The 12,684-nt window shown below is 44.6% G+C and overlaps 1 pseudogene; it reads right to left on the bottom strand.

Annotated features, from left to right (window-relative positions):
* Positions 1–11,344, bottom strand: part of LOC124973075 (phosphatidylinositol 3,4,5-trisphosphate-dependent Rac exchanger 1 protein-like) — an 86,451-nt pseudogene extending 75,107 nt beyond the window's left edge.
* Between the last annotated feature and the right edge of the window lie 1,340 nt (positions 11,345–12,684).

Here is a 12,684-nt window from a genome sequence, read left to right as displayed (position 1 = left end):
TCCAATATCTTCAATCATCAAAATACAAATGCATGAATATTCATAAGCAATATTGATACACAAAAATAGAGCCACTCCTGGCCCTAAATATTTCTCTAGTTACACCAATTTTCTCAGTGTCTTTATCATCTTCATTTCCCCTAAAATTAGTTTACACCCCTGGCTATCTCATTTGCCTAAATCTCATTGACAACATCACCCACTCAACTCCATGCCTAGCTCTCCAAGGCATATTGGAAGGATTCCAGGTCTGTTACCTTGGCTAGCTTCCTTACATATTCAGCGTGTGGCTGGAGGCAACATAATGCCAGAGATCATCTAAATTTTGCACAGGCAAAATCAACAGAAATTTTTAACTGCTGGCCTGGATGGGTTCCAGGAGCCCCATAGATATCAAAACCCAGGGATGCTTAAGTCATTCATAGCAAATGGCATAGCATTTATATACAATGCATGCACATTCTCCTGCATGTTCTAAACCATCAGGACATTCCATAGAATACCCAGTAGAACATAAACACTATGTAAAATTTAGGCAGCAATAACAAGGAAAATGTACCTATTTATATAGTACACATGGAATTGTTTCTAATTGTTCTGCAGCTAAGATTGTTTGAATACGAGGATGCAGAGTCAGCATATATGGAGGACCAGCTGCAACCTAAGCCCCTGAGAGACATAAATATCTAAACGTTTAAGCTCAGCAAAAGCAGGAGGGTGACCCATAATAAAGAAAGTGGTTCTGACTTCCCTTGCATCCCAGTGCTGGAGCTGAGTCCCATGGTTGCAGACTCTGAGACATCTGTACAATCTGGCTGCAGCTGAGGTGTGTGATGAAGTCAGGTGGACCCAGCCCATCCTTTCCTAGAGGCTGTTCTTCTGCATACCCACAAAGATTTTGCAACTGGACAAGACTGGCAGTTTGTTGGGGGGTAGGTAAACATTAGCCATGAACATCTGGTTTCTGTCACTATGTGCTGCCTAATCCTGTGCCCCTAATTTTGTTCTCTTGTGTTCCTCGATTGTGAATCATTCTTTTTTAAAACTTGTACAATAAACTGCTTTGTTTGATTTGTGGAAGGCTCTTCATTTAACAATGACTTTGGGATCTAAACTAAAATTTTATTAATTTAAATATAATTACTGGTCAATTATATATTTGTGATGTTTATAAACTATTTATATGCTTAAGAAATGATTAATGTTTAAAATAAACCTTGCTTATCTGAGTGTTTGTAAAACATACTATGATTCTGAAGATTTTTGCTTTTTAAAAATGAGCAATATTTTATTTGAACAAATAATTCAAAAATAAAACATCATCCAAATCTTATGAAAATAATCCAAATCTTACAAAGATTAAAAATTTCACTATTCATTTTTACAAATTCTGAGGGGAAAATAAATTTGAAACAGGAAATTACAGAAAATAATGTTGAAACTAGTCTTTGCCTTTTGAGACCCTGTTACTGACTTTGGCAAGTTTCATGTCAAATGCCATGCTAGTAGCATTTTCATTGCATGATTCATCATTTTACATGTTTTGTGATAGGGATTGGATCCAGGTCTGCATGCATGCTAAGTGATCTAACACTGAGGTCTACCTCAGTTCCTAATGTTATCTTTTAAATCAGATTCTGTGCATTTCACCTAATATCATTTTACAAATCTTAGGTACTTTCCAGATTCCTATGTTTAAGAGCTTAAGTTATAGCACTTAAGCACCAACAGTGCAATAGAAACAACTTATAAGTTCATGAAACAAAAAAGGAAGGAATGGAGATTACAAAGGCAGTCTTGAAGCAGAATCCACGATTAAATCAGCTTTAGTATTAATTACATATATTAAGATCACCTGCGTGATGCTCTAATTATTAAATGTTGGACAAAGGAGGTTTGGTAGACATCTGGATTAACAATGTACACAAAAGCATCTTTACTTTTCCCCTCATCCTGTTTCTTGTTGTTTCACTTCAGTTAGTTTAATTTTGAATCACTTTGTAATTGGCATCTCTCTTCAAATTGTATTTGTAACACTTCCTTTTTTCTAGGTTAACTTTGCATGGTTCCAAAGAAATTATAAATACTAAATTTTAAATTGCGTTTTATTAAGAAACCTATTTTGCTGGTTATGTAATTTCATTTAAATAATTATAACTAATAAACCCATGTAAAGTTATTTTTGATGTTCTAGCTAATCATAAATTGTTCTATTTAAAGATATTTTATTGAGTAATGTCAGAAGAATTGAAATCTTGTTTAAATCATGATAATGTGCACAACACCCTGGAGTCTACAGGTGAGGCCTGCAAAGGAAGGATGGTCTGCCCTACCCAGAAATTTCAGGGTGCTTTATGAGCATGTGTTCTGCAGCTCCCAGGAGCCTCTACATGAGGCCCCCACAGGAGGAATGGGCTGCACTACACAGAATCCTTGGGGGTTTATGGTTAGCATATTCCCTGTAGATTCCAGAATCCATGGATTATGGTTGCAAAGGAAGAATTAACTGCACTACCCAAAATCCTAAATCTGCCAGGTAAGAATATGAATTGCAGTTCCTAGGAAACTCTTTTTGAGGGCTGCCAAGAAGATTTGATTTCACAATGTAGAATCTTCAGGGGTGTGTGGTGATCATGTGGCCTTCAGCTCTCAGTAGCACCTGGGTGAGGTTTGCAATAACAAGAATTCTTTGGGTTTCTGGTGAGCATCTGTCCTAAAGTTCCCAGCATCCTCTGGGTGAGGCTGAAAATTAAGAATGGGTTATTGCCCAGAATCCTCAGGGGTGTGTGGTGAGCATCTGGCCTAAAGATCCCTAGAACTGCTAGGTGAAGGCCTCAGGAAAAATGGGAAACTACCCAGAATCCTCATTGTGCCTGGTAAGACTGTGTCCTGCAGCTCCCTGGAGAAGAAAAAATAGGTTACACTATAAACATCAGGGTTTACTGGGGTGTATGGGGCCTGCAGCTCCATGGATTTTCTGGGTGATATTTGCTCAGGATGGATGGTTTACACTGGCCACAATCCTCAGGGGTGCCTTATGAGCATGTGGTCTGAGTTTGCAGGAACCTCTGCGTGAGAGCAGCAGAGGAGAGATGGACCACACTACTCAGAATCCTGAGGGCAGTGTAGTGAGCATGTGGCTTGCAGCAGAGATGGGTATAGTTTATCTTATCATGAAATATGGTTATATTTTATTTTTTTCACATCTTTCATAAGATTTTCATTGGCTTCCTCTGTTCTGAAATATTCCTCATGGTGGAAGAGCCAGGATGCATTTAACTTTTCTCTCCATTGCACATTTAGGGCGTATGTAGTTTTTCAGTATCTTGGATCATATTGATGCCAACAGCTGGCTACCAGGCAATTTCCTGTCCCTCCTGCCTTCTTGATTTACCTGCTCTATTCCTCCTTGCCTTCCTGCTTCCTTCCTACTACCACCTGCGTCTACTCATCATCCACCATCAACAGGCTCTACCATAGGCACTGGGCAAATGTCTGTATAAGGCCCAGCACAGCCTTAATAAAGTTTATTTTCTGGAGAAAATGAGACAGTTTTTAAGTCTTTATGTTTAAACCCAGCCAGTATGTTAGAGATGTTTGGTGAAATACAGGGTGTGGCAGGGCTGTGCTCCCAAATTGGGCTGTGGGGGACATACTCAGGGGAGAGGGTTTTTGGGTGCCAGGACTGCCCATGGGCATGACAGAACCCCAAATGTGGGGTGTGCCTGTTTTCACTTCAGATCAGCTTCTGGGCCACCATACCCTGTGTCAGAATAGAACCTCCCTTGGAAGGCAGGTCATGGTGCCCCCTTCATCCCAGAAGAGCCTCCAGGTACACTCCAACTGGGGTTTTAATCCTGTGGTTGTGCAGAGCTCCAAGGTTATCTGCACCCCCTTCTTATTATGTAGGACCTACTTCTGGTTCTATATTATTTTCTCATGGTTAAGTCATGGTACCTCATTGCTCATGACTCTTGAAGGAGAATGTAAATCACAACTGAAGCCCAGTTCCAAGGCTCTACTCAGTCAGACCTTTCAGAACCTAGGAACAGGGCAACCTGATGTTCACGTCGGACCCAGTGATCCAGGTGGACCTTCCTACACTCCTTGTGATGGGCAAGCAACCCAGCAAATGCCTGAAATTACCTTGACTCACCCTCAGGATTTATACTCAGAGTGTGACCCAGTCTTCTCAGACCCTTGCCTTTTCCCTGTCCCACCCTCCAACACCCACCCTCCATTCTTACAGCTGAGTCCCTGTAATTACTCCATCATGCAGCAGGCCCCTGGGCTTCTCCCATGGTGTCCTTTGGAATACTCCTCTCCCCATTTTCCCCACTTTGCTTTGCCATCTTCTTAAAGTTCTTCAGAATGCAGCCCAGCTGATCAAGTGCAGGGAACACTGCCCTGAGTCTACACAGCATCCTGTCCTCTCTCTGCTTAGCATGCTGGATTACATTTGCCTGTTAGTCCTCCTTCTCCCCTGATATCTTTTGGCTCCTGAGGACTCACACTTCTTGGTGGTCTAGGTTCCTAATTATGGTAGAAGTTCAATAACTATTTGAGAAAGAAAACTTCAGCAGGAATGGAAGAAAGAGATGTGTCTCCAATTCCATGTTCAAACTTGAAGAGATATCTTGTGAGAACAATCTTCTGGGGATAATCCCTGGACAGAGGAATGGCGCAAGAGCAGTGAAAACCTTCTCCTATCAGAGGACAGAAGGTGAAAGACTCACTCCCTGTGGGCTCCTCTCCAGGGATCATGGACCCAATCTGCTGGAGGCATTGACCCCAGACCTGCAGGGCTCCCAGATGTTGTTCACTGAATGAAAGAAACTTTTACAGGTAAAGAATGTTTACTGACAGCACAGTACAGGTGACCAGTCACACACAGGTGTTGCAGGTAGCTGTAGGATGTGTCATGTTCTCAGGTTGGCTGAACCTGTGATTGCTACACAGAAGGACTCTGCCCCTGTGGGACACAGGCACAGAGTGGAGGGAAGAAATGGGTTGAGGACATTGGCCTGAGGTCAGTTTGCTTCCAACCTCAGAATATATCTCAAAGGTTCAGTATGTAACTCACAAATCATCCTGTCTCTGGAGAAGTGTCTAACCTGTGCTTGGGTGTAGGAAGCCTCCTAGGTCATGGGACTTCTGCCTATGACTAAGGTACTATGAGAAGGTCACTGTGCCCATTCTGACAGTGTACTGTGTCCTGAAATTCCACAGTATGGATGCACCCTCTGTCTCTGTCTGTTTTCCCTGCTGGAACACAGTGGTCTGGCAGACTTTTCCTGAAATCCATCAGTCATCTGTACTGATGCATTGAAAAGATTCACTCTTAACCTCAGATTAGTCCCTGAGCTCAGGGAGTAAGGAGACTGTAAAGAGGATTTCAAGTCCTAAATCAAAGTCATCACCTTCCCCATCTAAGTGTTCTGCTGCACCAAGTCTAGATCCATGGCAACTCAGAAGTTCAGTGATCCTCTTCATATGATTCTTCTTTACTTTTTCTTTCTCCAAATATTGTACTTTCATTGCTCCATTTTTTTCTCTTTTTTTTCATGTAGTTTCTTGTTTCTTTTTCTACTCCACTGCTGCTGAGCTTGCAGGAGAATGTCAATGTTCATGGGCTTCTTTAACATAAAGCAGTGTGGCACCTGATAGACAGGACAAAGACAAACACAATAAATACCTTACTTTGAATCTCCCTCTGTTTAGTAGCTGCACAACTCTGAGGAGGTCACAGCCCTGTCATCCCTATTTAGAAAAATGGAATCTGCCATCCAATAAGGGAGCAGTGGAAAACAAAATCGTATCACCAGTATGTCTGGACCTGGAGGTCTTCCCTCCAGTCCCTCTTCAGGGGTCTGTGGGGAGCAGATAGCAGTTCACACAGATGCTTCACTGTACAGATTACACTCTAAATTTTTCACTCCAGCCAGTCTTAGCATTTTCCTTTTCCCTGGCTTTAATTTTGCCACTAGAACAGTGATCTCAATTGAATTGAAAGGAGTCTGCCACTTAGCAGGCTGATCTTGAAAATACAAGTGCTCTTTCTGATCAATTTGTGAAAGTTCAATGGAAATCCTACAACTTTAGAGCAAGTCTTCTCCAAAACTTGGAGTCTGGTTCCAATGCACCATTATCTCCAGGACCATATGCAGAAGTACAGTTTCTTGGTTCCTGTTGCAGAGCTCCTCAAGAGATATGGGGATATGGCCTGGAATCCAAGTGTTCTCCCAGTACTCCATGTGACAAGACAGGAAAGCACTCATCAGCTCCATTTGCAACAGTAGGATCACATTTCTCTCTGGCCATTGAGATCCTATGAAGTTACTTTCCTGAATGCCCATCACTGGTCACTGGTAGAGACAGAATGAAACCCAAGTTGGATGTGCCAAGGCCCAGTCCTCTCTCTGGTGTACTCGGTCTCTCCATTCAAATAGTTTCCACAACCTAACAATTGTCCCCAACAGTCCCAGAACCTACAGGCAACAGAATAAAATAAGTGTGTGTGTGTGTGTGTGTGTGTGTGTGTGTGTGTGTGTGTGAAAGAGAGAGAAAGACAAAGACAAAGACACAGAAACAGATAGTGACACAGAGGCAGTGATGTCCCCCTCTTCTCTTCTCCATCCTGTGCTCATTATATACTCTCCTATTTTAAAATTCACCATAGTGCTGAAATGCCTGATATGTTCTCCCTAAGTTCCTAACAATGCTGCTCAGGTGAATGTAATCATAATTAAATTCCATCATAGGGAAGGAATTCAGATGGCTAGCAGCATTATTTCTTAATACTGAGACAAACTTGTCTTGAGCCAGGTGCTCGTTCACCATGGAAGATGTGGATGGCTGTAGGATTATACACTCCTGTGCAGGCTGCTCACTTCTCTCCCCAAGAAGCCCCTCCCCTGCAGTCTTCCCAGATGACTTCTCTGCAGCCCACTCCATGACATCTCTCTTTGGGACCTCTCTTTTCTGAATGCTTCAGGGACCCTTCACTGTGTGCTCTGTCAGACCTCTGCAGTCCTTTCACCTCTGCAGCTCCTCCCTCAGATTGACAACTTCCAAATCTCATAACCAGGGCTACGTTATGAAAATGAAATTGCTTTTGATTACTCAGTTACCCAATGACTATTTGGGAATAGAATTAATTATTCCTGACTCAGGAATGTCCAGGAAATTCTGAGACATGGAAAACTATACCTCATGATGCCTTTGTACAGATGAAAATATATGGACCCCAGGAGAGGAATCCAGGGTCAGATTCCTGCCTCTCTGCACCCCTCCATCACATCAGGCCTCCTCTGCACCCTGTGCATGTTTTATTGCTCTGTGTCCACCCTCTGTTATCCACAACAATATCTCAACTTTCCAAGTCTTGCCCTTGACTCTTGCTTTGTGCTCTTGGCCACACTACTATCAGTCCTGATTTTTCTGCATTTGGAGACCACAATCCAACCCACCACCCTTCCATGAACTGGGAATTTCACTGTCTGTGCTCAGCCTGCATTCCTGCACATCCAGGACATGAAACATACAAACCCTCCCCAGCTAACTTTTTTTTACATCCTTCCACTTTGATGTCAGTAGGATATTTGAAAAAAAGAATTGAATGTGACCTGTTACCTTGTAATACCAAGAAAATTATTACCATGGTGGTGGAGCATGGAGAGTGGATGGGGGACCTGGACTGACTGGTCAATAGTGGGTTTGTTTTCTGAAATCCTGATCCTCTGAGGGTTGACCCAGGTCATTCTGAAAGCTTCAAGAAGCTTCCAACTTACTGAACTCAGTTTCTCATGACCCATTTCTTAAATGGAGTGGTGCATCCCTCCAGCCCCTGAAGCTCTTGGCAGTGCTCCAGGGAACCCAGACACTTCCGAGACAAAAGGAGTGCACAAGGCCACCTTCCACTCTATGCATGGTGGTGGTGTGGGTGGGTGGAAGTTAGGAAGTTGGCCAGACTGCTGCAGGGTGATGCTGCAGGAAATCATGGGGTTCCCAGCTGTTGGGCCTGCAACACCAACCTCTCCCCAGCATGGCTCTCACAGCTGGCCCTCTTGCAGGGGACCAGCGTTGTGGGTGCTGAAGGCCAAGATGGGCCTCGAGGGCTATGTTCTGTTGTCCCCACTGTGGACCTGACCTGACCCTGCACCCTCCTTCTTCGTGTTCAGATGCTGGATGCTGTTCCCTCTCACTCACTTGGTGGTCCATAAGCTAAGTCACTCAGCAGGAGGGTGAGGCAGGGCAGGAGCTTAGACAGCAACCTCATGTGAGTTGATACCCTGCCTCCTTGCCACACTGAACTTAACACCCTGAGATAATGCCAGTCGACCTACAGAGACTCGAAAGGCACGTCACCCCCACGACATGGGCATGCTGGCACCATGCACACACCCCTGAGTGCATCTGTGTCAGCTTACTCACTCCTTCTCTCCATGCCTGTCTTCATGAACTCCTCTGGAAAGTCTTTCTTGTCCCTCTATTAAAGAGGAGTGCCCTCCCCATGCAAAGGCACCACTTCTCCCCGTACCTTGTGTGATTTTCCTCATCATATGCTCCACCTAAAGTAGGATTTCTTCTCTGTGTGTCTCTCTGTTTTCCTATTCTTTCCCAAGAATATCAACTTCAGGAGAGCAGGAATTCTGCCACTCATTGCCTGACCCCAAGCCCACAAAAAACCTGGCTTGTAGCAGGAGCTGAGTACAGTATGCTTGTATAAGCAGTCACTAAGGAACTTCAAGCTCTGATGTAGATTCATAAGGAAGAACCTTGTATGGACCAGAGAGCTTTCATTACTGTATCTCTCCCCTCCCATGGTGCCCTCTGATTTTATTGCAGTGGGTCAGAGTTTCAGTAGACCTTCTGTCCCAGCAGCTACTGCAGACCTGAGATTCCCCATATCCAGGTCCCTGTGAGCATGCTAGAGAGCCTCTGCAGAGCTTGGATGAAAGAGGGGCTCACTGTGGGTGACCACAGGAACCAGGATGTGAACCCACAACCGAAGTCAAAGGCAATGCTGAGGAATGAGATGCCTTCCATGTGCCATACCTGAAATCCCACTGCTTATGTAAGTACTACTGCTGACATGTGTAAGCCACTTAGCAATATGGCAGGAGCTATAAACCCAAGAGAAGGAACTGTCCTCTGGCAGGAAGACTTGACAGCAGTGCATTTGCTCAGATGTCTTTCTTGCCCACTGGAAATCTCCATTTTCAGTGACCATCCAGTGAGAGGTGAAGGACTCAGAAGGCATGGTCATTCTGTAGAAAACTGCCCCTTTGGTGGCTGCATGGTGTGACCAAGGAGAACCTTGCTGCTAGACAGTCCTGTGTGGCAGTGTATCTCTGCCACCCAGATGATGCTAAGTCCTTACATCATGTGCATGTTGGTCATGATCACCGAGGCCTCTCATTCTCATCTTCTGAAAACTTGCCCTCAAAGTTGAATGTGCCCTTTGACTTGCTCTAGCTGATACATGTGAATGGCATGATGTATTACTTCTGGGGAGAACACTGCAGAACTGGTGTGTGGTTCTCCAACATTCTCTTACCTGTCACAGTGAACCTGAAACCTGATGCTCCATTGGTGATGGAGACTCTGCAGCTTGATTCTCAGGGCCAACTATCAACCAATCCCACTTAAAGTCCCTACTCCAACATCTAATGTGTGGGAGAAATGAAGCCTTAGTTTGTGGAGAGCTGGGGAGTGTTTGTTACAGCAGCCTTGGGCCTTGGTGAATCACCTTCCTGGCCCACTTCCCAGAAGAGGAATAAGTCTTCTGAGCTCCAGTGCTACTGTATATCAGCATCACCTGGGGAATTTTACAAAGACAAATATCCACTTACCTTCAGAAATCCTGATTCAGTGGCTTGGGGCAGCACAAAGCTTTTGGAAGGAGGTGAAAAGGTGACTCACAGGCCACAGTGTGGTTAATTCTGGAACACTGTTCTCTTTATCAGTGTTGTGTCATACCCCATGGATGCTCCTGCTTTTCTCAAGGGGATGTAGCCATTCCCAGCCCATGTATCTCTCTGGAGAAACATGTCTGAGGTCTCTGCAAGGACTGTGTAACCACTCAAGACTGTGGAGCCACACAAGCTCCAGGGCACTGGGACCCCAAGACCATCATGCCTACCTCCCTAGCAATGACCCTGTGAATGGGCCACCTCTCTGGTGTGAGGAGCTGAAGGCACTGGAAGGCTGTGAGAAAAATAAATCCCAGTTGCAGCACAGGAGGCTGTGTGACCAGGACACAGGAGTGCCATGGAGAAAGGTGTAGGTCATGTCCCACATGCATACTTGGCATCAGTCACTGAGTCAGTGGTGTGACCAAAGGCTCACCACTCAGGCTGGAATGGAATGCCATCCAAGACTTGTGATACTTGCCTGTATCCAAGACTTGTGATACTTGCCTGTATCCTTGGGAACATCTGCAATAGGCAGAGTCAATGACCTTTTCATTGGTTGATGCAGAAGGAGCCTCCACTCACGTAAGCAGCTGCATAATCTATGTAAACAAAAGCTTTGTGCACAATAAATGGATTTTCCTTCACCACCACATCAAACGAGTCCCTGGTGCCTATGTGTAGGTGATACCATCACCCTCACCCCTCCAAGGTAGAAACCCCGTTCAATAGAAGGGTCCTCCTGATCCTATCTTGGATCTCACACTCTTCCCGAGTGCCACCCTCACTTCCTGGAAAACATACAATGTCCAGCATGTTCCAAGTGTTCATATCTGGCTCTCTCCAAGCCTTTACCCAGGACCTCCCGAGCTAGGCTATCACCAGCACATCAGCTGTGATTAGGATTGAGGAGAAACTCCAGCAATGCCACAGAATCCACAGAGAGGATTTCTGACAGCCTCTTGTCAGAACTCAAGGTGGCCCTTTGACTGGTGTGTGGTTGCTGTCCCACCTGGCCCTCAGGCCAGATGCCTCAAAGGGCCTAGCTATGGCTGCTTCAGATGGAGAGCACATTCCAGCTCCCAAAGTCCAATGGAATTATGTAGCAAATTAGTCACCAATTAAAGCAGTCAAAGCTAAGGCTGTTCCTCATTGTCACTGGACTGCTTCACAGTGTAGGGTCTGACAGCCTAATCTTGGTCATGCTCCTCTGTGGGTTTCCTGAACTACCCAGGGAACAGTCAGGGTTGCAGGAGGGGTGTCATTCTCTGCAGGGCCTGGAAGCCTTAGCAGGTTCCTGACTGCCTTCACCCTTCTTGGTGGTGGGTAGCCTCATGGAGCCCCCATCTGCTCCATACTATGCACTGCCAGGGATTTTCAGGTTTTGCCTGGAATCCTTGCCCCACAAGCCTCACCTGCATCTTCACCATGGTCTCTGGGTTGGGATTTGATAAGCACTGAAGAAGAATGGGTTCCCAAAATGGTTGTATGTTCTGCCCATAATGAAACAAAAGCATGTCCTCATGTCTCACTTAGGTTTCTACATCTTTCTACTTTCAAATATTATTTGATGAAATTTACCATTAATGAAGCCATTGCCCACAATCAAGATGAGGAAGGAGGCCAAGGAGCAGCTATGGACGAAGTTGGGTGAACATAAGGAACAGGAAGGAGCTGTACCAGGGTATCAATGATTCCTGCACACTACTGAAGAACTGGGTCCAAGCCCCTGACATTACAGCTGTTGCTAACACAGGAACCAGGGTACCTAAAAAGCCCTGCCTGTAAGAGGAAAATGTCAGATGAAAAAGCAATCACCTCCTAGCCCTGAAAGACAGATCATTTTAACAATTTTTCTATAAAGGTTTCTGAACAATAAATTATTAACTCCAGAAGTTGTTTTACCCAGATGGCCCTGCCCAGAAAGAAGAATGAAAAAATGACAAGTTATCATTTAGGGTGATATTTCTATGGAAGCTGGAGTGACACCTTTGAATTGCAGTGTGCAGTGATGGGCCACATAATTTTTAGTATGGACACTTAGTTACAACTTGCATAGGGTTGATATGGCTTTGAGGGGTCAGACCAAGAATGGTAGCAAAGGTTCAAACTGCACAGAGTCCAGGATCTGGGGCCTGAGATTGTGGGTCATGGGAGGTGGGAGCAAGGACAGCCTAGGGCAGGTCCATTGACCTGAACCAATTTCAATTCCATCACCAATGGGTCCACCCAGTTGCATCAAGATAACCAGGACACAGATGGACAGTTTGAGGGGGCTGATTCCAATCTGGGGACTCATGACTCACCTCCATAGTAGAGTACTAGAAGCACCATCTCCATTCTTCTTCCATAGAAAGCAATAGAAACAAAAACGGCATGGTATTGGTACCAAAATAGAAAGGTGGATCAATGGTACAGAAAAGAGGACACGGACACAAACCCAAATAAATACAATTTTCTCATACTAGACAAAGGGGCCAAAAATATGCAATGGAGAAAAGATAGCCTCTTCAACAAATGGTGCTGGGAGAATTGGAAATCCTTATGCAACAGAATGAAACTAAACCCATATCTCTCACCATGCATGAAACTAAACTCAAAATGGATTAAGGATCTCGGAATCAGACCAGAGACCTTGCATCTAGTAGAAGAAAAAGTAGGTCCAGAGCTTCAACATGTCAGCTTAGGACCAGACTTCCTCAACAGGACTCCCATAGCACAAGAAATAAAAGCAAGAATTAATAACTGGGATAGATTCAAACTAAAAAGC

Source organism: Sciurus carolinensis (assembly GCF_902686445.1).
Source record: "Sciurus carolinensis chromosome 14 unlocalized genomic scaffold, mSciCar1.2 SUPER_4_x, whole genome shotgun sequence".
In the NCBI taxonomy this organism is placed as follows: Eukaryota; Metazoa; Chordata; class Mammalia; order Rodentia; family Sciuridae; genus Sciurus; species Sciurus carolinensis.
Note: the sequence above shows the minus strand (reverse complement) of the source record. Positions and strands in the feature narration are given on the sequence as shown.